This window comes from Pinus tabuliformis, chromosome 5_2, assembly GCF_031772625.1.
Source record: "Pinus tabuliformis cultivar Carrire ecotype Pingquan chromosome 5_2, CPIR1, whole genome shotgun sequence".
Taxonomy (NCBI): Eukaryota; Viridiplantae; Streptophyta; class Pinopsida; order Pinales; family Pinaceae; genus Pinus; species Pinus tabuliformis.
Window position 1 is genome coordinate 1,083,832,659 of NC_142306.1, and position 25,878 is coordinate 1,083,858,536.

Genomic DNA, 25,878 nt, shown 5'->3' on the forward strand with positions numbered 1-25,878 from the left:
TCAACAGATAGAGCAGACAGTAGAGGAGGCATGTCACCACACCCCAGAGCTAGAAATTGCGACAGACCTACCAATAGGAGTGCGGATTCACAAATTGGCCAATGGATTCCATGAGGCAAAGGAGGAAGCAATGAGGATCCAGCTGGACCTCAACCTTTAGATTGTTGAACTCCGATTAAAGGCGCAATCATCCACGCCCTCGGAAGTTTAGGAACAGCGCGCTGACACTATCCAAAAGGGGCTGGAGGAAATAGGACAAGCAATGCAAACCTGTACCATGATGTTGGAAGAATCCTTCGCGGTCCTCACTTCCCTACAGGAGGACCCCACCATACAGCACTTGGAAATAGAGGCGCAAGAGCTTCAAATGAAATTTGATAGTGTGCGTGAGATGACGCAGACAGTGGTCCTAACCCAGCAGCTCGCAAAGCTACAACAGGCGAAGGCATTGAAGGAACAAGTGGATGTCGCGCGCCAAAAAGAGGCAATACTTAAAGCACGCATCCAACCCTAGATTGACGAGGCCTTCCTCATCACGGCAGACATCGAAGGAAAACTCGCACAAATGAAAGTGATGCACGACCTAAGACAAGGATTTGACCCTGACAGTGAGCATTCAGCTGAGTGAGCAGAGCAGATCCAGTGAATGACAGAGTAGTGCGATGCGGACCTTCGCGCAGCCCAGACACAGTTGGAAGAACTTCACGCAAAGATCATCGCACCAGAAGAGTGATGCAAGACGAGTCACGATGATTTTGTTGGGGACCTATTGGGCAGTGGATCCCCCCATAACATGTTTTTGGGGCTTAAATCCCGATTTTTGCTCAATGTGATGTAAAAACCCCGTGAAATTTTGGCGCGGAGCGCAAGAGTCTAGGGTTGTCCGCCCTAAAATAATGTAATTTAATGTATATTATGTTGGCCTACCCATGGTCCGCGGACCATGGGATTGTATAAATAGAGCGAGGCTCTAAATGTAAAGATAGTTTTTTTGGAGTTTTTAAAAGGTAATAGAGAGATGCGAAGGCATGGTTAGAAGATATAAGTGGACCTGAAGGTATTAGGTCGTAGTGGTAGGTAGAGGCTCTGAAGCTGAGTGCGTAGAGGCCTAGTAGAGTCCGCAACTGAGTGCGCGGACCCCTGAAGCTGAGTGCGTAGGGTGGAGTCAGGTCTGTAACTGAACTTGAGTATTAATAAAGATAGGATTGATTGATTCAAAATATTGTGCGTCTGTTTGTGGATCGGTATTTCTATGTTCTGGTTATCTTTATGTATTTATATTGTTTTCAAAGTTGAATAAGTAATAAGAATATTGGGCCCGCACAAACTAAGTTAAGCACTAATATAATAGCATAGTAAGGATCGGATCGGAATAATATTGTATTCACAAAGGTACGCACGGGTTACGAAGAATAGAAAGTTGCGCGGAGCAGCACAGCACACAGATTAGGATCGCAAACCTACAAAGCCTTCATCAAGACATCCCTAGGGTGTGGAAACCTGGTTCTTGCACCCTCCTATACTACTTCGGGTGAGACCTCAGTCCACGCTCCACGGACTGTTGCTAAAAGGGCCAGTAGTACCCAGATTTGCTTGGCTAAACTCACTGCTGAACCTGAGTTAGGCCCCACATAGCCAACACTTAATATACCACGTTAGTGCGCGATCCTATAGAGTGGTAACTAAGTGCGCCTTCTTTATGTTGTCATCAATGATTTGTTGCACGGTCCACACAACATTCACAACAAACCAGAATTGATGTGTATCTTCACTCCCTATACCCTTGAAAATTGGCAGCTTTACTGAGTTTGACATGTTGAACAACTATGGTGTAGGCGAAGGTGTATGTTGTGGAGGTGAAGGTGGAGGTGGGGTGGATGGATGATGTATCCACATAAAGCCCTATCTTATCAGCTGGACCGCACTCTGCAATGAGTCTTGTGTCGTTCCCTCATTGTCACTCGAAGGGGGTCCAATAAACGGGCTATATTCAGGGCTTGCTTTCTCTCGATTCCTGAAGATCCGTCCACTTCACGTAGATTCGAACATCAAGGCAATGATGTAACCCATTTTTCACACAAGAGCATCTTAATCCAGGTATTCAAATATCTCAGATACTTACCTCATGATCCCTTGAAGAAGCGTCGTTGTGCTTCGCTGTAGCTGACTGAGGTATCAACCATGAACTCTGTAGCAAATCCTCCTATAATTTGATCGAACCAGTGGTTAACATCGTGTGCGATCTTGTCTTCAGAGGCTTCCGGCCTTCTCACTAGCTCCAGAGTCCATGCTATTGGACCATCAAGCGTCCACCTTCCTTGGCCATCTGCCAACTTAGCTATCCACTCATATAGTTCAATCGGGAAGGTGCAAAAGAAGCTTTCATGTATTTCTGTGTACAAGTATCTATCCAACCACTACTCCTTTAACAAGTGCGAATTTCTATTTTCTTATGCCGTGAACTCGTGAATATTCCTATCCAACCACTTCTCAAATTTCCTTCTTGGTCGAATTCCAGTGATGCGACATCACTCATCTCTTTATGCAGGTCTCGGTCCCGACAACAGAACCATTTGTTGGCTTAGTGGGTCTTGACTTCAATTTCAAATTTAATTGCACCAAACAAAACCCTACACTACTGGCCCTTTCAGCATCAACCTGCGTAGCACAGGCTGAAGTCTCACCCGAAGCAATATGAGGGGATGCTGGAACCAATTTTTTGCATCTAGAGATCAGTTTGATGTCTTTTATTGCTCTAGATCTTCCTTCGCGCAGACCTATAAACCCCTAAGGCTTGGTACTGCAACTTCACTTAAACGACCCTTAGACCTTCGCGAAGGTCTACAATAGGGTTTTGTGGACCCTTAATAGATAAAACATCCACTTACGTGTACCATAAAGCAACCCTGGATCTGAATTCACACAGATCTACTTAAGTATACAATAAACATAGCAGAATGTATTATAAGTTTCGCATAAATATTCAACAAGTATTGTATATAGTTAGTAAGACTTATCCAACAAAGTCACGCATCACTACATCAATATTTCATAAATACATTTATTCCATCACAACATATATCGCAAACATAAATAATATAAGTAAACATATAAACACATGAATTTCTCCAATAGTCTTCTTTATTGATATTCAATACATTGTTACAGAGTAAAAACTGCCCTACCCACTCAACTGCAGGGGTTCGCGCACTCAGCTGCAGACTCTACTCTAGGCCTCTATGCACTCAGTTGTAGAGCCTCTTCTTCCTCTATGACTCACTTCTCTGAGCTATCTTCTATTGACCCATTACATCCATCATTCCTTACTTGCCTTAGACTCTCTAAGACACAACTATTTATATCTTTTCTTCATACAATCCCATGGTCCGTGGACCATGGCTAGATCTCAAAACCAACTTGACTTTACATAAACAAGAGGCTAAACCCCTTTTGACTTCTAACTCTCTACACTTTGCATCCACAATTTGCGGAGACTTTACATCTTTTTACCAAAATTTACATCAAAACTTGGGTTTTAACCCCAAAACTGACCCAGGGGAACCCATCCCAACAATGCTTGCTAAAAAATGTTAGCACTCCTAATTGTCCCAAGGCTGAGAAAGGAAGCCAAGGAGGTAACCTCAAACCAATCTTTAGACTTGGCAGCTAACCCTACCAAATCAGAGAGGGCTCTCTCAATAATCTCACAGCCGATGAAATGATTGAAGAAGTAATTCAGATGTTAGGCTAGATATTAAGCTCAATGGTGTTTGATTAAAGGGTTTGTTGGATGAAGTTCATAGATCAAGGAACTAAGCTAAGGCTTCTAATGATCAATTGCAGAGATATAAAGGGGAAAGATAGACATTATAAGTGACAGAAATAGGTTGTTGGGGTAGTCAAGAGATGAAAACATAGAATACCAGAATGAGCATGTAACCATGAATTCATTCATCAAGAAGAAAGAACACAAGCATGAAAATATCAACAAAACAAAGCATATAACCTATGAATTTTGTTTAAATCTCATGAGAAGATCACAAGAAAAGCATAGAGATGGTAGGAAAATGAAATATCAGGGAAAAGGTTGTCACAGAAACATACCATAAGAATCCCAAGATAGTAACTGCAAATATATGTTATATTACTGCAAAATTTACACTAGCTCCAAGCTATGATTCACAAACATCCAACCCTTCTCAGAGTCGGAAATCTACTTATTTATAGAGAAAGATCTCTTTACATAATCTTGTCACCTAGGCTTGATTTCACTAAAGACCTGTTCCCATATAATTAATAAAACTTTGAGACTTCATCAAGATTTATGTTACAATAGTGTCTGAATACAAATGGGACTCGTATGGACTGTTACAATAATTTATAACACGACACTGTATTGGTGGAAAATTGAACATCTGGATCTTCAAGTCTATTGTGTTGTTTGCGTGCTGAAAATTCCATTACTGTTCCACTGTGTCATGGGTTTGTTTTCTTGTTGTCTCTTTAATGACCATGCTACTGAAGAAACGCCGAAAAATAGTCTTGTTGTCTCATGGAGTGGAAGCATTCATTGATCTGGACTGTCTAATCCGGGCCGATCAAATCTGGGTTGTTGATCCTCATCGTGATCGCATTCAGGACAGGCCTGTGTCGTATCACAATTGCAATACAAAAAGGGGCCTTTACACTAATTTTTCCTATTTTAAAAAAAGGACGGATTTGAAAATTTAAAAATTGTGATATATAATATATCACGTCCAAAGGAAATCGTACATCGAAGGGGTTTGGTGGTTTTTTCGGAGAGGGTACGAGTGGTATACGATATTGAGAAGCGGGGGTGAGAAATGATGGGGGGGGACACATAGAGGTGGGGAATTTTCTGACACCCCCCCCCCCCCCACTGCTAAAAGGAAACATGGCAAGGGGGCGAAAAGGCCTGGGAGTCTTCTGATGGAAAGTAGATGGCGATCGGGAGAGGGGAGATTTGGGAGGTTTAACCATGGGTGGACCTGACAACCCATCACAATACATTGCATAAAATATCACATCCACCAGGACTTTCTCGCATCGACGGGAAGTGTTAACCGTAGACCCAAACCCGAAGCTATAACAAATTGAAACATAAAAATATCATGTTTGGAGGGGTCTTACCACATCGCAATCGCAACCGAGAGAAGGACCTTGCAGGGGAGGGACTTAAGATTGATGTGGTCCCCGATTGTGATATCGCAATCGGTGGGAGGGAAGGGTTCTGCGATATTGGCGATATCACAATCGCAATACAGAAGGGGAGACGGGTCACTGGTTGTATTGAATTTATGCGATATGCGATAGCATGATCGTGCGATATGGTGACATGTGGCCTACGGGTTCCAACTTAAAAAAAAAAAAAAAAAAAAAAAAAAAAAAAAAAAAAAAAAAAAAAAGGACTTTAGTAATGGTTTTTAAGCTTTAAATGGAATGCGGCTAGAGTTAACATTAATGGTATTTTGGCTAGAGTTAGAATATTATCAAAGCATGGACTTTGGGATAATGCTAGAGTTAGAATATTATCAAAGCATGGACTTTGGGATAATGCTAGAGTTAAATGCAATGCGGATAATGGATTTTTGGTTAGAGTTTGAGAGTGAGTTTTTTTCATGGGAAAAATGGGTTTTGACTTAGGATTTAAGGATATTCTCAAGGAAAAAGGGTTTTAGATGGAATTAGGGGATTTACGAGGGAAGGTTGAGGAAGGTATATGGAGTATGAATAAGGATGTTGAAACATGCTGAAATCTCCTTAAAAACATTTTTTCCCTTAATTACTACTCCCATAATGATTGACCATGAGATGAAACTGAGATAGTGATCAAGAGATTTTATTGATGACTCATCATAATGAGTGATGACACGACTAAAATGTAAACTTGACCATGAAATGTAGGGAGTAGTAACATACCCAGACATACTAACCAGTGACCAAATTTTTATTTGAAAACCTATTGAAACTATAAAAATTTGACTTAGGACCCTATCAAAACTTTGAAAGAGTACATTTGATCACTGGTGGCAGGACTGACAAACACTAACACACTTGTTGTTAGCATTAATTCTTCCAACCTTTATTTTCTGCTAGTAGTGTTTGCATATTTACATTTGAGCCATGCACATTTCTTCACTTATGTCTGTTGTCACATTCAAGAGTAACACTCCCAGGCATTATAGTGTTGACCTATTTTAGCCCATCTACCCATCATCGACATGCTTTTATCCATGCAAATCATGCTCTACTCATTCTTGGTCTTCCTTACTTCTTTCATGCCTAGGCCTCTCTCAAGTCATATTCCTTGTTGGGTTTCACTCAACTCTCTTACCAGAGCTTCGTGGCTTTCCTTCCACACCAAACTATTTTTCCTTGAGCCCCTAGCATGAAAATAGAAAGGAAAAAATCAAAAAAGAAAGCGAGGGCAACAATAAAAGTCGTGACAGTAATATAAAGCAATAGACAAAGGTGGCATGGCCATGCATTTAATTCATCAATCAAAGCAATAAATCATGAAACCAACAGTCAAGAGCATAATATGCAAGAATTTAAAAATATTGCATAATAAATCAAGTCCATGAGTCTAGCGTTTAGTGTGTCCTTTATCACTATATATATATATATATATACAAAAATCAGTCTAAGGCTTTTCCATGGTTTATGGAAGCCTTGAAGTATCACATCCCTCAATAGTTCACAAGGGGATATTTTTAACACTTATATGTATATATTAAGGAGCTTGAGGGAATGTCCCCTCTTCCTTCTCTTCATCTTGCATCATTGATTCGTGTCCCTGTGGCTCATAGGGTTATTTTCTTTCTTTTTCTACCTATGGTAATAATCCTTTCTCAGATGATTTTCTCTATAACACCAATAGGGAAATATCCTCTTCTTTTCCTTTTTAGTGTCACGAGGCCTCTTCCCGCCAATGTTCTTTTCCCTTTTTGAGATTTTAGTTTTAGAAGTCAGTTCTTGCTAATGTTTTTGTAGTTCAAAACTCCACTCGGGTAGTTGTTGTTGTTTCCTATCAAGTTTCTTTATCTTTTCCTTGCAGATCCTGAGCTCAGTTTCCAATTCCCTAATCTAAGCCTTCAAATATTCTATTCCTCCCATGTGCTGCCACACACACTCAAATATTAGTTCATTAATGGAATAAAAATACATATACCAATGGTCATCTTAACAAGTTAAATCAAACATATTACCCTGTAGATGTTCACACATCCATAGGATTGTTATCAACTATATATCACAAACCAACTTAAACTCTACATAAGCTTTCTCTCAATGCATATACATCAGTCATAGCTATCATCATGCAATTGCAAAGGTCAAATTCCCCATGGGATCCATAATAATAGAGTAATTTTAATTAGCCTCTTTACTAAGACTGCCATTACCATTTTACATCAAATTTTAAAATGATTTAGAAAGATTTGGCCTCCTTATTACGTCCAACAGCCATAACACCTACAGCTTCATAAACTCAATCATGACACTACATGTCACATTAGCATACATCATATTCTTAAATTTTTCACATTCATAAAGAGAATGCATCACAAGACCTACACCCGATAATAAGCATTTATCGGTTGCTTAAATTTCTACAGTATACCTTTAGTCAAACGAGCCATGGGATTCCCCCATCCAATGCATGTACACACACATATACATAAAACATATCTATATAATTAGTAGAACAATGTGCAATACAAGCAACACATGAATTTCCAAAATCCCTCATGCCATGTAATGATTCACATGCATGCCTATTCTAAGTGTGTAAAAGTACATCACTTGTCCAATAGTGCTAGTACACGGCCATAGTTATGCACGACATAATGCAGACAATCCTGCCAATGCCAAGAACTAACACATGCAAAGGTAAGTTTCAATAAATTTTACCATGTTGGAAGCATCCTCACGGTTCATATTCAATTTAGTACATAGGGTTATAATCAGTTATATCTATAATCAACTATAATACCTAGGATCTAGAATCCCACTCCTCTCTAAGCGTTTAGGCTTGAACCTCCTACTTAGTTGATTTTGTAATAAGACACTAGCCTTGGTCCTCCAGGATCTATAATTAAACCTCGAGTCTCTCATTCCTTTCGCGATAGAGCCCATTAGTTCCAAGTGCTGAATTGGGAGCTCTAATACCACTATATAACACACCCCCTTATCTAACTCGATAATTAGAGGTGGTTACTAGGCTAACCTGAATCTCAAGGTGTGGTTATGAGAATGAGGTATAAAAAAAAATTGTTCTTTTCAACATCCCAAAGACAGACATAGTCAATGCCTTGGGAATCATTTTTTCAAGATGATCCTGGTAATATAAAATTTTACCCTACTCAGATCCCGAGGTCAAATTCGTGTTGATTTATAGCCCCCTTATTTACTTTACAATGGTAATTTATCAACCACGTGGACATCTCGCGGTGCCACGTGGCGTTATCACTCTAGTGCCACAACACAGTAGGACAGGCTAAGTGCCACCTTCCCCTTGGTATATATAACATATATGCTCCTATCACCAATGGGGAGGTCTCATAATTGTAGTAGGGATTAACCCCTTTGAGATTATTCCTTAACTTATTATAGTCTTAGACTTATATATATATATATATATATATATATATATATATATATATATATCATGTGCATATAGTTGGGCATGTACTAGATTCGACAACTCTAATGTATGCTCCCCAAATCGATGACATGCAGGGGTCAGGATATAATTGATGTAGAGGAGGAGTAGAGGTCCTGCAGTTACGGTTTCACTACAAGATTCCATTATATGAATCAACAATCAATATGAGGACCTACAACATCGATTGTTTGTAAGACCTCACCCTCCCCTCGCTAATGTCATAGAGGGGATGCCCTGCCATATATTCGATAATTGATCTCTTGTCATTCAATTGAAAACCATGATATAACTAGGGATCCAAACCTTGTTTAGTATATAGAAGGAGGGGGGTGTCCCATTGTATCCCCACCGTCCGATAAAAATGAATTCCGCCGTTTTATTCAATCGCCCCCATGCACTTCGATCCCAATTCATGTGTGCCATGAGACCTTTCCTCGCGAAAATTAATACTAGCAGGGGCAAGCCCCTCTTACCACTGGTCTATCACTCATTCCTTACCCTAGATCATGATGACTAGTCCACCTAACAGGCTTGGTATTAACCCTTATCATTCTCCCTCTTGGTCACTTGACTCCTCATGTGACTGAAGGCGGCAAATGAAAGGGCTACTTCTTAATCGAACACACATAGTTGATGCAATGCTCATTGAAGTACACTCTCAACCAACAATGCATTCCCATGATGGTTAACCTCATTATGTTAGTGTCAATTGCATATATGTGTTTATGTGTGTGTGTGTGTTCCGATCTCTCGGACTATTGCTCTATACATACGTAGACCCACTCTTGAATCATGCCCTGTACTTTTCTAAGTAGTCTAGAGGTTAAAATTGTCCTCATGCGCTCTTCCTACATGCACAAGACAAATTATGCATACGTTGTAGGGTGTTATGATTATAATTTAGGATGTAAATCCTCAGATGTTTAAGAACAATCCATATAATAGTCAGTTATATATGCAATTTAGAGTATCACATAGGAGTTTAATAGAAGTGTCAGAGGAGTCTAATTTTGATCCTCATCTACAGTGTCACACTAGTCTACTTGGGTATGACCATCACAGTTCAAGTAGTAATCTAAGGAGACTTAATGCCTTGGATCACTAGAAAAATAACTAAGGCAATCTAAGAGCAACACTCCCATGCCATATATGCATATATTAAATCTAGAATACCTGTGTGTAATCAAACTTATCATGGGGAATGCCACACCAAACTATGTCTACTATAAAGACAAAAGGTCATACTTCATGGTAATATTGACTAGAGACAAGGGAGTTTCTTGCAAATGAAGGAGAACAATCACATATTATTAACCTAGGAAGTGGGATACACAAGAATCGTTTTTATTCCATTATCTGCATCCTGGTAATATGAGAAATTCATTCAACGACAACAACCAAAGCATTAATACCCCTTTATACATGAATAATGTTTGTTTATTCAAATGATTAAGTAACAGATACAAGTTAATAGATAGTGCAGTTGCTAACTATATCAAACAACCATAGAGAGATTTGTACACCACATCTTTAGGACAAGTTAGTAACCCTGTAGCTTAGCATGAAATCAATTATACTCTCAATCAACAACCGGGGAACTAACAGCTAAAGGCCAAGTTATCCATATGAGGAAACATCATTAACATTCAATGAATAATATATTAGACTCTAAAACATAACAAAAAATCATAGGCACATGTTAAATGGATTGAATACTTATCTTGAAGTATAGGCTAGGCAACTGAGTCTAGGACCACGACTCTCCATCCAACAATAAACATGCTGCAACCAGGTCTCTCTTGCAGTTGTTACCCCCAAGCTAGATTCTAGAGCATGAGTGAGGGATTTTATCAAGGGATTAAAATCGAGTTTGCCAGCTAAAACCAAGGTTCTGAAGGTCCAACCACCTCCACCCACCAACTGGGGCACAACAATCGGATTGTGCATAGGGACCTTCAGAGGTGTCAATGGTGTAACAAGGAAACTTATTTGTTGCTTCCTTTGAGCTATCGTGCTCAACTCCTTTTTTCTTCTACATTGTGTTTTTCCAATATTCGTTCAGTTGTTGGATCAAGATAGAACTTCGGAAATGCACTCTCATCGTGTATCTCCCTCTAGGGATGAGTCTCCTCTCTCCCATGTCTTCTAGATTGATCGATTGATATTTTCCTATCTGTCCCTTGCACAACCTTCAGAAAGTTACCTCTGTCTGTCAAAATCTTGTAAGCCTATCAAAAGGTTGCCACCTATCTATACGTCCCCCAAGTTTGTTTATTGTTGCTTGGTCTCTTGTAGTGCGTGGCCAACACACCTTATGAGTTGGAAATTTTCCCATTTTCTCCTTTTAATTCTCGTCCCTGATTCCTTGTATGCTACTATGAGAAGCACACATTTTGTCCTTTGTTTCCAGTTGATAAGAAAATACAAATTATCCCTTTTTGCACAGTTTCCATCTGCTAAGAACCAATTCAGATTCCCTGCTATAATGAAAACCTTAAACTATCCCAAGAAAGTAACCCCCCTCAACTCTGGAACCTTTGTCCCTTGAATCAACCCATTAATTAATTACAAATTTATTTGTAATGAAGGAATATTAACCAGGGGATATCACACAAAAGGTCACTGGAACATGCTTGTCTGACCAATAAGTATCTCAAAATAACCATATAAACCACAATTGCCAATATTAGAGCAGAAGACCTCTAAAAAAATGAAATTGAGACAATGAAGCTCTACAAGAAAGAAACAAGATGCCTTCTAAAAATACATAGACTTCCAATAGACCAAATGATGCACCAGGCAAAACCAAAATTGCTTGAGTTCCTAAACTCAACAAGGAGAAACCAATGACATAAAAAATTACCTAGAGTAGAAAGTACCTTGTAGTCTTTCCACAATAGTGCTTTGGACTTGTAGTGTGCATTACAATTCCTTTCCTGTAATATGACCCCACCCCATGGACTTAAGATGCTCCTCTAATATATTAGCTTGTGTTGTGTGTGGAGCCTAATTATCTTCTTTATTCAGAGGTATCACCACATTGGACCCTAGTTCTTTGTTCACTGACAGGGGGTCCACGGGGGGCGACGACGATTTTTATGAGCCCCCCTTGGTGGGGGTTTGGGGGTAGCGCCCTCGAGGCTAAAAATAGATGTAAAATTGCCTTGTAAAATGCTGTAATTTTGTAGTCAATCTGAGTCGTTCATTAGGTGGATGATCTGACGGTAGAAGTTATGTTTAATTTATGGTTTTTTCCCTAGAAGGCAAGCCCTCACTATATATGAGGGAATTGTATTGCGACTTTATATAGATGTGTATTCTAAGTGATAAAGAGAGAGGAGATTATGTGAGAGCGAAGAGAAAATTACAACGGATCTATTGTAGGTTGTATCTATTCATTTTGCTGGATAATATAAAAGGAAGGACTGGCTGTTTCTCCATGGACGTAGCCCAAATTGGGTGAACCACGTATATCAGTGTCTCTCTTGTTTTATGCATTTTTTGTTTGCGTTTCTACAATATTTTGTGTTCCATTTCTCTGTAATATATAATTTTCTAACAGATTGCTCAACCTTGTAACCGACGAGTCCGTTTGCAACTCAATGACAACAAGAACCTTCAGGGGGGCCTTCAACAAAGTAAGGAAACCATCCACCAATTTATCCACGAAAAGTGTATTTCATCCTTGAAGCACTCCTTTCCAAGATGGATTTCCTAAGTTACCAAGCTACCCAAGGAGAAGGTTAATCCCAATTGTATCAGTGTTGAAAGACCTCAAAACATTAAATAGAAATTTGCCCCTATTGCCAACACGAGTAGAAGAATGTTAATGCACCGACTAGAGAGTGTGTGAGGTAGAGACTTATGCATTCAATCATCTTGGAGGGGGCATGCCACACCACTCCCCTCTGTTAATAGCCTCGGGAGACGATAGGGTGGTAGATGCCTCTCATGATAACCAAATTTTCTAGGTTGATCACCCCTATCGGGGGAATTAAATAAATAACATTGTAGTCCTTAAATAAAAATAAAATAACCACCCACTACTTATTATATTTATTTTATTTTTTCCTATGTGGTTCATGGTCACTAGATATCAGTGACTTGCTACGTCCATCGAATATTGTTCTAGGCATATCCACGCAAAGGGATCACTTCCTGTCAGCTCACACATGAAGCTTGACCCTGAAGGTGTTAAGTGACCTCCCAATAGTAGAGATTCTTAACAATGGGGACTCTACCAATTGAGCTAAACCTCGGGGAACACTATTATCTTACTTATTATGTTGATCGACATGTTTATTTTGGAATAGTACTTTCGACATTTTAATGTAATTATAAAAAAAATATTAAGTGGATGGTGGGATTTAACCTTTATAGTATATTCCAGAATATTCTTAGTAGGATCGCTAAGATACTAGATGATGCACTAGGCAAAACCAAAATTGATTGAGTTCTTAAACTCAATAAGGAGAAAACAATGACATCAAAAATTACCTAGAGCAGAAAGTACCTTGTAGTTCTTGCCGCTGTAGTGCTTTGGACTTGCAGTGGGCACTGTTAGAGTCAGTATTTGCATACTGCCATCAGTGATCAAAAATCCTCTTTTCATTGCATATTAGCATCTCATTCAGAAATTTGTCATTCCATTAGGTTGCATTCCAAAATTCACTTACTGATGGTAGTCCTAAAATAAAAAATCATCACTCTCCCTCAAATTTGATTACTTGTTGACACACTTCCATACCTTGTTGAGTATCCATTATCCATAAAGTTAATGACATCATGCCATCACATCAGTCATGTCATCAAGGTCAATCCAGTCAAGGTTTCATTAGGTCATTAGGGTTTTCACGGTTCAATAAAATTCCACTCCATTGCATAAATCCAACAAGTGTCAAAATGATCAGTAACCTCTCTTCACCATGTGAAGGTGATTTGTAAAGAGAAATGTTGATTTCATCATGTAATTTTGAGTTCAAATGTAATATTTTTATTTCATTTTGTAATTTTATGTCATTTAAATGTAATAAGTACGAGGTTCCCAAGCTCTTAACTTAGTGCCAAAGATTCCAGACCATCAAAAGATCAATTTGTTGAAGGAAATATTTAAGTGAAAGATTAAAGTTTCAAAAGGTTAAGTGAATGTCAAAGAGAGTTGTCTTTTCCCAAGGTTGCCTAAATCATCATTTTCCACAAGCACTAAACCCCAATTTCCTCTCCCACTGCGCTAGGGTTGGCTATGGAATCAGAGACATCTAAGCAAAGGAGGCATAAGGGAGGTCATATCAGCAAATATGAGGTCATTTAAGCTCATAAACATCATGTATCCATCATTTTTCAAGAATTCATTCCAAGGGACAAATCATTTGCCACACATAAGGCCAATTTTGATTCAAAGTATGTTTCTGACCAAATAGAAATTAATTTTACGCAAGTGAGAGAGGTTTTTATCCATCATAGACCACGGAACAAAAACCTCCTTCATTTTTTACATAGGTGTTATGGTTTTAGATAAATGTAAAAAATACAGTTGCTACAAGAGGGTCGTTGCACTTCTGGAGTGACCTTGGGAAAATCAATTTTTCTCCTAGCTGTAGTGTCCACATGACTTTATTGATAAGTAAAATGATAACTAGACAAAGATATATTTCCAATGAGCTATCATGAGCTCAATTTGGAGTTGAGAAAGACCTCCAAAAGTTTCCTGCAAGAGCACACTGCATTTTTGCACCCCCATTTTTCACTTTTTGACCAATCTTAGGAGAATTGATGTTTGAGGGGCTATACTTGATCATTTTCAGTGCTTGATAGGTCCATTGTGTATCCAAGGGAGGGATATTTCCAACTAGATATCATGAGATCAACTTTGACTTCGGGAAGGCACTCAAAAATTGATTTGAAGTCAATGTTGTGCGCTTGTGTGTTACGCTACGCGTTTGTATTGTGGAGGGCGCGCTTGTGTTGTGTGCTACGCGTTTGACCAAATTGCTCACTAGCTCCAAACAAAGTGCCATTGCCTCAAAAACTTCAATATTGGTTCTTTTCAACCTCATGCAAGTAAGTAACATTCAAGATACACCCTCCTAGAATTCCCCAAGTCATTTTGTGGAGTCTTAAAAGTCATTACAAAATTTAATGTTTTCCTTGAGAGAAATCCTAGTGTCATAATCAAATCCTAACTACACCTCCAATTTCACTCCCTAGTACTTCTATTCCATTCCCATATCACTATTAAACCCTTTCCCAACCCCCATATCATATCACTACTTCCCAAAGCCCTTTATTCCCAAAACCCTAAGACCTAGGTGTTCTATTTGCCTAGGCTCCCAAAACCCCTAACTTGTAATAAAATTCCCTATCCTAAATCCCATCACATTCCCACTCCCTATCACTTCCCTTAAACCATAAACCCCTTCCCTCATCTCTCTGAATTTCCTCACACCATTCCTAACTCCCCATACTTATATTCCACTATTATTTCATCTCCCTAGGGTTTTAAACATCAAGACACCATGTCAGAAGAAGAAAACAGAAGTTCCAATGAGGAGGAAGAAAGAAAGGAGAGGAAGCCAAACAAAGGAGGGAGAATCCTTAGACTTGAGCCAAGACATACCAAGGAACTCATGGCATCTCCCATGGCTGTGACATGTTTTAAGCATCTAGGATGTTTTGAATTCTGTGAGAAAATACAAAAGGTCCAACATCATCCTATGTTGAGCAAACTATTCATCTCCAATCTCCATGACAACCAGGTAACCCTTGCTGGTGTCACTTTCACTGTGTCCACTGCCATCATATCAGCTGCTACTGGAATCCCAGATGTTGGGGAAAATGGTTTAAGCAAACAGACTTGGAGGAGCATTACTATGAACCATACATCAAACCTAGATACAAGAATGAAAGAAAAGGAAGGCTTTTTCCTTTCTCTTACCTCCTCGAGAGATATGTTCCCATGATGAAAATCATCATGAGATACTTTACTTGTGAAGGAAGGTTCTCTAGACTTTATACTTATCATATCTGGCTACTCATGCACTTCACAAGGGTCAAGATGCTCAACATACCTTATTTTCTCTTCCGGAGCATTGACAAGATGGCATATATTGTCCAAAAAAGAGAATATGAGCATCAAATGAAAAGTATTTTCCACCACTCCCTCATCAAAATCATTGTCCTCCATCACCTCAAACAATTCAACATTTCATGGAGTACTTTCATAGCTAATGACATATTCATTGATCCATCTATTCAGCATGTTCAAGATGTACCTTCATCATCTCATCCTTCCACATCCATTCCTCCATCTCAGCCCACAGTTCATGCATCATCATCAGATCAGTCTCCTTCACCATCACCTCCACCATCACCATTTCATGAGCACATTGAGTCACCTAGCAGAGCTGAGATCAGTGAGCCTGAGCAGACTAAGCAGGTTGAGGTCATCAAGCCTAAGAGGGATGATTTGGGTATATTGGCACATACTTATTAGAGAGGTCATAGGTAGGTGTTTTCCCCATAGATTGTGGGAGGGGCCCTGCCTTCTTCACCAACAAAACAGGTACACAAAGGCAAAGAAAAAATGACAGAGGCAGAGATCAAGCATGAGGAGGAGGACCTCCATGAGACAAAACATGATTTTGACCTTGTTGACCTAGATGAGCATGATGACAATGAGGACATTAGCATAGTCATCAAGGAAAAAGATGCATACATCAGGGAGCTCCAGACCAATTTGGAGAGGTCTAAATTTATTATTTCATATTATGAGCAAGAAAACCAACAACTTCAAGCCAAGCATGATATCATGGAGATTCAGCTCCTCAAGGCAAAAAGAGAAGAAATGAAAGCCAAGGCATTGCTTGATGAGGCCTATGGAAGGTATAGTGAAACTGAACAAGAACAAGAACCAAGAAGGAGACCTAGGACTAGAGGGTTGAAAAGAGCTCTAGAACTAGAGAGGCTGAGCTTGCAAATCAACTCACATGGAATGAACAGTTTTCCATCATGATTAATGAGAACCGAGAGCATTGGATTGACAAGGTAAACCAACATTTGGAGAAGCTCCTGGACAAGGCCAACAAAGACAATGACATTCAGAGAAATATGGCAAAACATTATGCCATGAGGAACAAGATTGCAAGGGCAAAGCTTAAAAGAGCTAATGCAAAGATTGAAGCCCTAAACAAGCAAGAAGAGGAAGGAAGACTTGATATCCTTGCTGAAGCCTCACTCCATGCATAAAACACAAGATTAACAATCATTTCACCAATTTTTAAAAGTTTTAGGGTAATTTTGAAGTTTTTGTGTTTTTTCAGCAACCATAGACAATTTTGTGACAATTAGAATGCTTTTTTTAAGGCACTTTTTGCCAAATGAAGACCACCAATGGATGCACAATGGTGAATACATGCAGGAAAACAACTTTTCTAGGCTTGGTTTGCACAACTGGCAAGTGAAAAGGTGAAAAAAAACACAAAAAAATCAATGTTCTGCCTCCTTTTTCACCTTGGCGCTGCACGCTGAGAAGTCTTGGGAGAATCAACTTTTGGAGGGTCAAATCAAGTTCATTTTGGAAACTAAAGGTAGATTTGGAAACTAGACAGGACAAAATTTCCAATGAGATATCCTGGGCTCAATTTGGACATCGGGAAGGCACTCAAAACTTGGCTAAAATATGGATGGCGCATTTGGCACAAAAATGGTGCGTTTGACAATTGTCTGATATTTTCAGTTTTCATTGCAAATTTGATTTTCATCTTGGAAAATCAAGTTTTTACTTATGTAATTGATGATGTAAATGTAATTATGGTATTTTTACTATTACCTAGGGTAAATACATTAGGTAAATGGACTCAATGAGGTGTAATGAATCAGTTTCATTGTAATTAGGGATGAGTCACTTTGACCACCCTATACTCTAGCTATCAGTTTAGATTTTGGTGGAACTGCTCCTCTCATGGATTCGACCCTTGAGGCTGGGAGGAGTTTGTTTGAGGCCTATATCTTGTATTTTTCAGTCTTTTCAAAGGTTGGAATCAGTTGGATGTTTGGATTTCAAACAAGAGACACTATTGTGTCAGAATTTGGCCAGTTTTAATAGATGAGTCGCAGCTATTTCCTTGGGATACTTGTGGTATGAACATTTAGCATTTTTTCTTCTATTTTCTCATATGTTTGGATGTGTTGTTTATTCCAACAATAATTTCATGTATATTTTGTGATAGTTTTCAAGTTGATGAACAAAATTCATGAGTTTTCATGCTCTGTTTTGGGGAAACTTTCATACGTTGTAAACATTTTTCAGTTTAGGAAAAAATCATGTGTTTTCATGCTTTTCCTAGCTCCTCATTAGTCTAATTCATCCCACACAAATACCCTTAAGTGTTAGGTTTTCTGCCTACCCTGCCCCTTTGAATGTCTGCAATCATATCTCATTTTCCTTGACCTAGTTCTTGACCTAATCCTCATCCAACAATTCAATCAAACAAACAAAACCCTCTGCACTTTATAACTAGCCTAGAACCCTAATCCATCTAGCCCTCTTGGCTGTGATTCTTTGGAGAGAGCCCTCTTCGGCCTGGTAGGGCTAGATACCAAGTCAAAAGGTTGGTATGTGGTTACCTTAGCTGGACTCTTCCTCAGCCTTGGAGATCCGGAGGAGTGATAACAGGCACGAAAAATTCCTTTCCTGTAAGATGACCCCACGCCATGGACTTAAGATGCTCCTCTAATATATTAGATTGCTCAACACTGTAGCCAACGAGTTCGTTTGCAACTCAATGAAAACAAGAACCTTCGGAGGGGGGGGGGGGCTTCAACAAAGTAAGGCAACCATCCACTAATTTAGCCACGAAAAAGTGAATTTCATCCTAGAAGCACCCCTTTCCTAGCTGGATTTCATGAGTTACCAAGCCACCCAAGGAGAGGGTTAATCCCAATTGCATTAGTGTTGAAAAATATCGAAACCTTAAATAGAAATTTGGCTTCATTGCCAATGCGAGTAGAAGAATATTAATGCACCAACTAGCGAGTGTGTGAGGTAGAGACTTATGCATGCAATCATCCTAGAGGGGGCATGCCACACCACTCCCCTCCATTAATAACCTTAGGAGATGATAGGGTGGTGGATGACTCTCACGATATCCAAATTTTCTAGGTTGATCACCCTTATCGGGGGAATTAAATAAATAAATTGTAGTCCTTAAATAAAAATTAAAATAATCCCCCACCACTTATTATGTTTCTTTTATCTTTTTTCTATGTGGTTCATGGTCACTAGATATCAGTGATTTGCTGTGTCCATAAAATATTGTTCAAGACAAATCCACCCAAAGGGATCACTTCCTGTCAACTCAAACATGAAGCTTGACCTTGAAGGTGTCAAGAGAATTGAATTCGGGACCTCCCAATAGCAGAGATGCTTAACAATAGGGACTCGACCAATTGAGCTAAACCTCAGGGAACACTTATTATCTTACTTATTATGTCAATCGGCATGTTTACTTTGGAATAGTACTTTCAACATTTTAATGTAATTATAAAAAATTATTAAGTGGATGGGTGGGATTTAACCTCTATAGTATATTCTAGAATATTCTTATTAAGGTACATAGATAAAAGGTTGAGATTTATCGACAAAGTAGTTATGCTATTTTTGTTCTTTTAATTAAATTGATTAATTAAATAAAATATTATATGAACAAGTGCCTTGAAGCAAGTTACCGTTATTTGGGCATGTGGTATAGATAAATCATGGTATTGGCCGATGGTATGGTAGCTTAAGAATCTCCATGGTAAAGTGGGGCTAAATCTCCATGGTTATGAACCTTGTTCTATGTTTTTCTGTTATGAAACCTGCTCAAGAAAAGATAGAAAAGAAAGATCAACGCCTTAGAATTCAGCCTCTTCGAGGGGGCAACCTCCTTTACATTACATAAATGAACAATTCTTGGATGATACAAATGAAAATACCTCCTTTCTATATATAGGAGTCTAAGTGGTCCCAATACAATCAAAGCCTACATAACAATAATATTGTAGGGCACAACAGTAACAATGGTGGGCTTCTATGTGGCATAATAGTAACAATATGGGCACTACATGGGTACATCAATATAATAAGTGGGTTATACTAATAACAATAAGGGTTACACTAGTAGTATAGGGGCCTAACATTTTCTAAATCTATATATGTTTAACTTGTATAGCTCAAACACCTCCCTACTAGCAGAAATGCCTAACATCTTGAACTAACCCTCCAGACTCAATATTATTATATTAATTATAAATAAAATAAAAAATAAATACCTATAATTCATCTAATAATTATTAATAATTAAATTAAAATTATGAAAATCATATTCCAAAATAAAATTTAATAATAATAATAATAATTTAAAATAAATTAATAATTTTATTTATTTTAAAATTCTGAAAATATAAGAAAAATAATAAGTAAATCTCTTAATATTTATTATAAATTAATAATTATCAACATTTCCCAGCAATATAAATTAAATAGCCACGCTAATCACATAACTAAGCGTCCACATCCTACTGTGGACATATCCTTGCTGTTTGTAGAATTGCATTGGAGGTTAATGGTGTGCCCACTGGTTAATAGTTGGCCTCATAAGTGCATTACCGAACGTAAATATTCGAATAACTAAACTCGATCCCAAAATTTCCCACCCATTAATTTCAATTTCAAATTTCAGCCCCTCACCCCTCGTTCGCTGGATCTTTTTCATTTGAATTCGAATTTGGAGATTTCCTTTCTCCCTCCTCCTCCCCAAAATTTCAAACCCACAACTCTGAAAATCCACGCACCCGCCATTAAACCAAGTCATGTGCATTCACTCAGTCCGGGCTTACAAATGCATCTGAAGCTCTTTCGCCTTACTGCGTCCGCAGCACAAGTAAGTATCGTTAATTTCCAGATTCCAAATGGAGACGCAAATTCTTCAGCTTGCAAGCGATCATTTTTCTCTGAGGGAAGAAGAAGATAACAACAAGGAGAACATCCCCCATTCTCCGCTCAATCCTCCGCCCCTGTGTTGCCATTTCCGCATCCGAGAAAGCCTCTGCAGGACATTACCCGTCTCATCGCGGCCGCCACTCAAAATGTAAGTATTCACAGGCCTCATCGCTTGAAATCTTATGATTATTACACATTTCTCTCGCTTCAACATGTATGTCTAATATGTGGTTCTTGCTCTGGTTTTTTCAGGGAATACAGCAGAGCTCGGTAGCAGGAGCGAGGCCGCATGTAGACTTGAGGGTGCATGCTTGTAGTAAGAAGTGCAGTAAAAAGAGGAAGCCCGCATTTCTTTCAAGTGGCGGCAGAGCTATTTCAAATCATATGACTCGGCAAAGACATGAAAAGCCAATACTGAGAAAGGGCTTCAGGTAATACTGTGAATACTTGCGATGTGTTATCTTGCCGCTCAGAGTATCTTGTTCTCTACATGATAATGATGAGTGGATGCCTGTTGTTGGACTATATCAGTTGCTGTTTAGGGTTCCTTTGAAGGTCTGCCCCTTTTTTATTTTGATATCAATTATATGTAAGACGGAGACTAAGAGAAAATGTAAGATGAAGGGAAATAATTGCGATTCTGTTTAGATTGTCAAAATACAATAGCTTGAGTGGTAACTAGAGCATTTATATTCTATGGAGACATGCTAACATTCCGGGAAAAAATGGAATAAGTTAGAAAATCTTAACGAAGAGCTCCTGTACCAAAAAAATTTGTAATTCTGTTTAGCTTCAGGGATTTCTGTCAAGGAGGCCAGGAATACCTGAGGGAGCAGAATTAATTCAAAAAACTCCAAGGTGAAGGTCTCGACCAAGAATCGAAAGAGACAATCTGATTAGAGAGAACCCCAAAGATAAACTCTTCCTGCAATTTTTTCAAGAAATGAATAAAATTGTTTGGGTTTGTATTCTTTTCTGACAATCAAACACTCCAGTTTTCTATTTTAATTTGTTGGCACGTGAAAGTTATTTTGATTTATGGCCATGTGAATTGGGAAGATGATGTCGTGATGCAGTGTCAATGCCAAGATTAAAGATTTGATAGAATTAGGATCAGCACTTAAATCACTTATATTTGGCAACTACAAACAATGAAGTATTTAAAATTTTTATAAAGGGGACTGAACTTATGAGTTCATTGCACTCATCTATTGAACTTGTAGTGGATGTCAACTCAAATTGTTCAACATTGCATGAAGGGAATGGAATTTTGAGAAGTTAAATGACAATGTGAGGATGGAGATGATTTGGTTTTGTTTATTTGTATTTTTGAATTTTATTGATGGTAAAAATGATGTCAACTCAAATTATTCAACATTGCATGAAGGGCAATGCAATTTTGAGAAGTTAAATGACAATGTGAGGATGGAGATGGTTTGGTTTTGTTTATTTGTATTTTTGAATTCTATTGATTGTAAAAATTGGGATTTACATATAGAAGATTACAATAAGTTAAGCTGGGGGAGTGGATCATAGCAAAAAAATACCTTTTTTTAAGAAAAAAAGAGACATTTGAGAATGAATATAAATTATAGAAACTAGATTGACACTAAGATATTGGACTAATTGGCATTGTACAAAAGTAATTGCAGAAATACAATCACAAACTAGAACTATATTGCAATCAAGTTGAAGGGCTGCAATCAAAGTGTCATTGAGATAGGAGTTGCTATGAGAGGTCTTCTTGATGTTGGGGGAATGTTGAAGTGTTGCTCTATCCTCTCCATCATTTGGTCAAGGTCCCTCAAATGCTTATGCAAGTGATCTAGGGATTGAAACATTTTTGAATGAGATTCATATTAGTCCATAAGAATTTGTCTTAGTAGGAGTTTCATTTTCCAATATAGATCTAATTGTTTACTGTTAATTTTAGGTAGGTTCTATGCTTAGAGCAATTTATTTCAATTTTCACAGTTAGCTCTATATCTTTTCTAGATTAGCAATCACATCAGCATTAAAGTAAATTGTAGATAGAACATAAACATAAATTGCAGAAGACAAGCCAAGACAAGAGGACATAAGATGTGGTGTTAGCTAGGGATAAACCCCAATGTGGGGAAACCCTTGATCAATTCTTCTTATATGTTCTTCAATAGTTCAGCAGAGAGAGAGAGAGTACGTTTACAACAAAAGTCAACACTTTGACTTATCTAAATAAGAGCAAAGATCATTTCTAAGAAGATGATACATGAGATCAGTTGAAGACATGTTGCTTCAACTAATTCTCTAAGGTGACTCCTTCACCTATAGTTGCGTTGCATTTCGTCATCATGCTGCACCTCATCGCACTGCACCATGCTGTATCCATCATCACTATGTTGCATTTCATCATGCTTTATTAATCATGACTGTACCCATCACTGTACTGCATTATGTGCCATTGTTGCACCATGTTGCTATCTTGACCTATGTGTTGGCTGCACCTTGCTTGCTTGTTGTCCCTTGCTTGCTTGTTGTCCATAGCATGCTTGTTGTCCTTAGCATGCTTGTTGTTGCATGCTAGTTGTCCCTTGCATGCTAACTGTAACATTGCATGCTTAGTGTATTTGTTGCTAAGTACTATACAACTATCCCAATGTTAGTTAGTTGTCCCTTGTATGTTGCTCTCCTTCGGAGACAGATGCTCCGACTGTTTCGGCAGTTCTCGGTAGTTTTGGCAGTTTCCACTGTTCTTGTTAGTTTTGGTTGTTCTCGGTAGTTTCGACAGTCTCGACAGTTTTGACTTTTTTGGCAGTTTCGACTTTTCCAGCAGTTTTGGCATTTTTGGCCTTTTTGGCTTTTTCGACTTTTTTGGCAATTTTAGCTTTTTTGACATTTTTGGCTTTTTTGATAGTTTTGTCTTTTTTGGCAGTTTTGGCTTTTTCGGCTTTTTTGGCAGTTTTAGCTTTTTTGACAATTTTGACTTTTCCAGTTTTTTTGGCATTTCCGACTTTTTCGATAGTTTCGGTTTTTTTTTGCTTTTCTAGCTTTTTGCCCTTTGAATCAGGGCAACATTATTCTTTAGGATCTCTCCTCCTAAAACCCAAAGACAAGTAGAGAGAGGAAGAGATCCCAAGTATGTTGAAATGACTTGAAGGCCACTTTTATTTATACTAAAACATTGAGCACAAGTGGGGTTTATTTGGTTGCTGGGTGACTGACGAATTGTCTCATAACACAAATAAATTCATATCTCCATGAATACTTATCGAAATCGGATGATTTTTGGATCAATCCTACACCTCTCGATGAGAGGGATCCAAGAAAAATATCAATTGCCATAAATAAGATGACCCACATGGAGTTTGGCCCTAGTTGCCAATTTTAACACTCCCTCTCAACTAGGGAGAACTCCATCCATTGATCCATATGTTCGACTGTACTATCTCTACCATTAGTGCCTTGCACTACTCTGCTTTGCTTTGATCTGTTGAGCTTTGTTTTGCTGAATCATGAAGAAGAAGAATTGATTGAGAATGTCTCATACTATTCTCTATTGACCCAAAATCAGTTTCAGCTGAAGAGAGTGGGTCACATCACTCTTATTGACTCGAAGTCAATTTTATTGATCCCAGATCAATATCACAAGGGAGTGTCTCAAACCACTCATACTGATCCCAGATCAATTTCATTGATCCTAGATCAATGTCACAAGAAAATGTCTCAAACCACTCATACTGATCCCAGATCAATGTCACAAAAGAGTGTCTCAAACCACTCATATTGATCCTAGATCAATTTCATTGATCTTAGATCAATGTCACAAGAGTGTTTTAAACCACTCATACTGATCCCAAATCAGTTTCATTGATCCCAGATCAATGTAGGTCATCCTAGCATAGGGACTACAGTAGATACAACAATGCGTCCATTGATAGTACTACTATGGTCCCTATCTTCATTTCCTTGCTCATTGATCAAATGAGAGGTACTTCCCATGAGTCCCAGATTGTATGGGTAAGATGCCTTGACAGGAGAACTAATCATCCTGCCCACAGGAGAACGAATCATCCTGTTAGTGGATGCCATGGAGAACTAATCATCCTGGCCCACAAGAGAACTAATCATCCTGTTCCACAGAGAACAAATCATCTTGGTCCACAGGAGAATTAATCATCTTGTTCCATAGTTGCCACAGAGAACAAATCATCTTGGCTCATAGGAGAACTAATCATCCTGTTCCATAGTTGCCACGGGAGAACTAATCATCTCGACCGACAGGAGAACTAATCATCTTGTTCCACAGTTGCTGCAGGAGAACTAATCATCCCGTTCCACATAAGAACTAATCATCTTGTTCATAGCGCACCACCAGGGGAGGGTGAGTTGCCCTGTGGTTGTATGTTGCTCCAATAAGTACCCCAAGCCCTCGAGAGCTCCCAGAGCTCAATGCATGCAACATGCAAGACCCTTATAAGAAGGTCTCTCAACAACTCCAACTCGTTTGGGAAAGTCACATATTTTACCTTTTCTCGGGGCTTTGACAAAATGTTTGCAACCTATACATCAGTTTCAATGCGATGGAACCTCCTTGCTCATCGACTTACCATATCCCAAATAAGGCAATATTTGATGTCTATTTACTGGAGCAATAATCAAATACAGGATTCCTCAATAATCAAATCCCCCCTTTGGTTGTCACAGAGAATCAAAGTGGTATTCATCATGTGTTCAAATAGCTCACTTAAAAGCTTCTGCAACCATGTAGCTTCACACGAGATCATACTCGTAGCTATGTATTCTGTCTCGGCGGTGCTTATAACAATCGGCTTCTCCTTCTTGCTCATCCATGATATTGAAGCAGAATCCAAAGAGAACCAGCACTGAGAAGTGCTCTGGTGATCCTCCACCCTACCTACCTAGTCAACATTCGAATAATCACGCAGTTTCATATTTCCGGCGGTGTATCTCAATCCATGAGAGATTGTGCTTCGAAGATATCTCAGAAGATTCTTAGCACCAATCTAGTGAGGCTCAACCAAATATGAGCTCACTATGCTAATTGAAAAACATATGTCTGAATGGAAGTTCACCAAGAACATCAATTCAAATGAGTTTATGGAACTCAGAGACATTTCCAAAATTTGGTCTGGCATCATCACCATATAACTTCTAAAAGTTAAGATCCTCGAGGTAGTCACGGGCTTGCAGTTTACCATTCCACATCTGGAAT

At 38.7% G+C, this 25,878-nt stretch overlaps 1 long non-coding RNA gene across 1 annotated transcript; it reads left to right on the forward strand.

The window, feature by feature from the left end:
* Nucleotides 1–20,487: 20,487 nt before the first annotated feature.
* On the forward strand, nucleotides 20,488–21,350 carry LOC149163026 (uncharacterized). Its single transcript, XR_016261620.1, has 2 exons — nucleotides 20,488–20,814; nucleotides 20,919–21,350. It is a non-coding gene; the product is annotated as an uncharacterized LOC149163026 (long non-coding RNA).
* The last annotated feature ends 4,528 nt before the right edge of the window (nucleotides 21,351–25,878 follow it).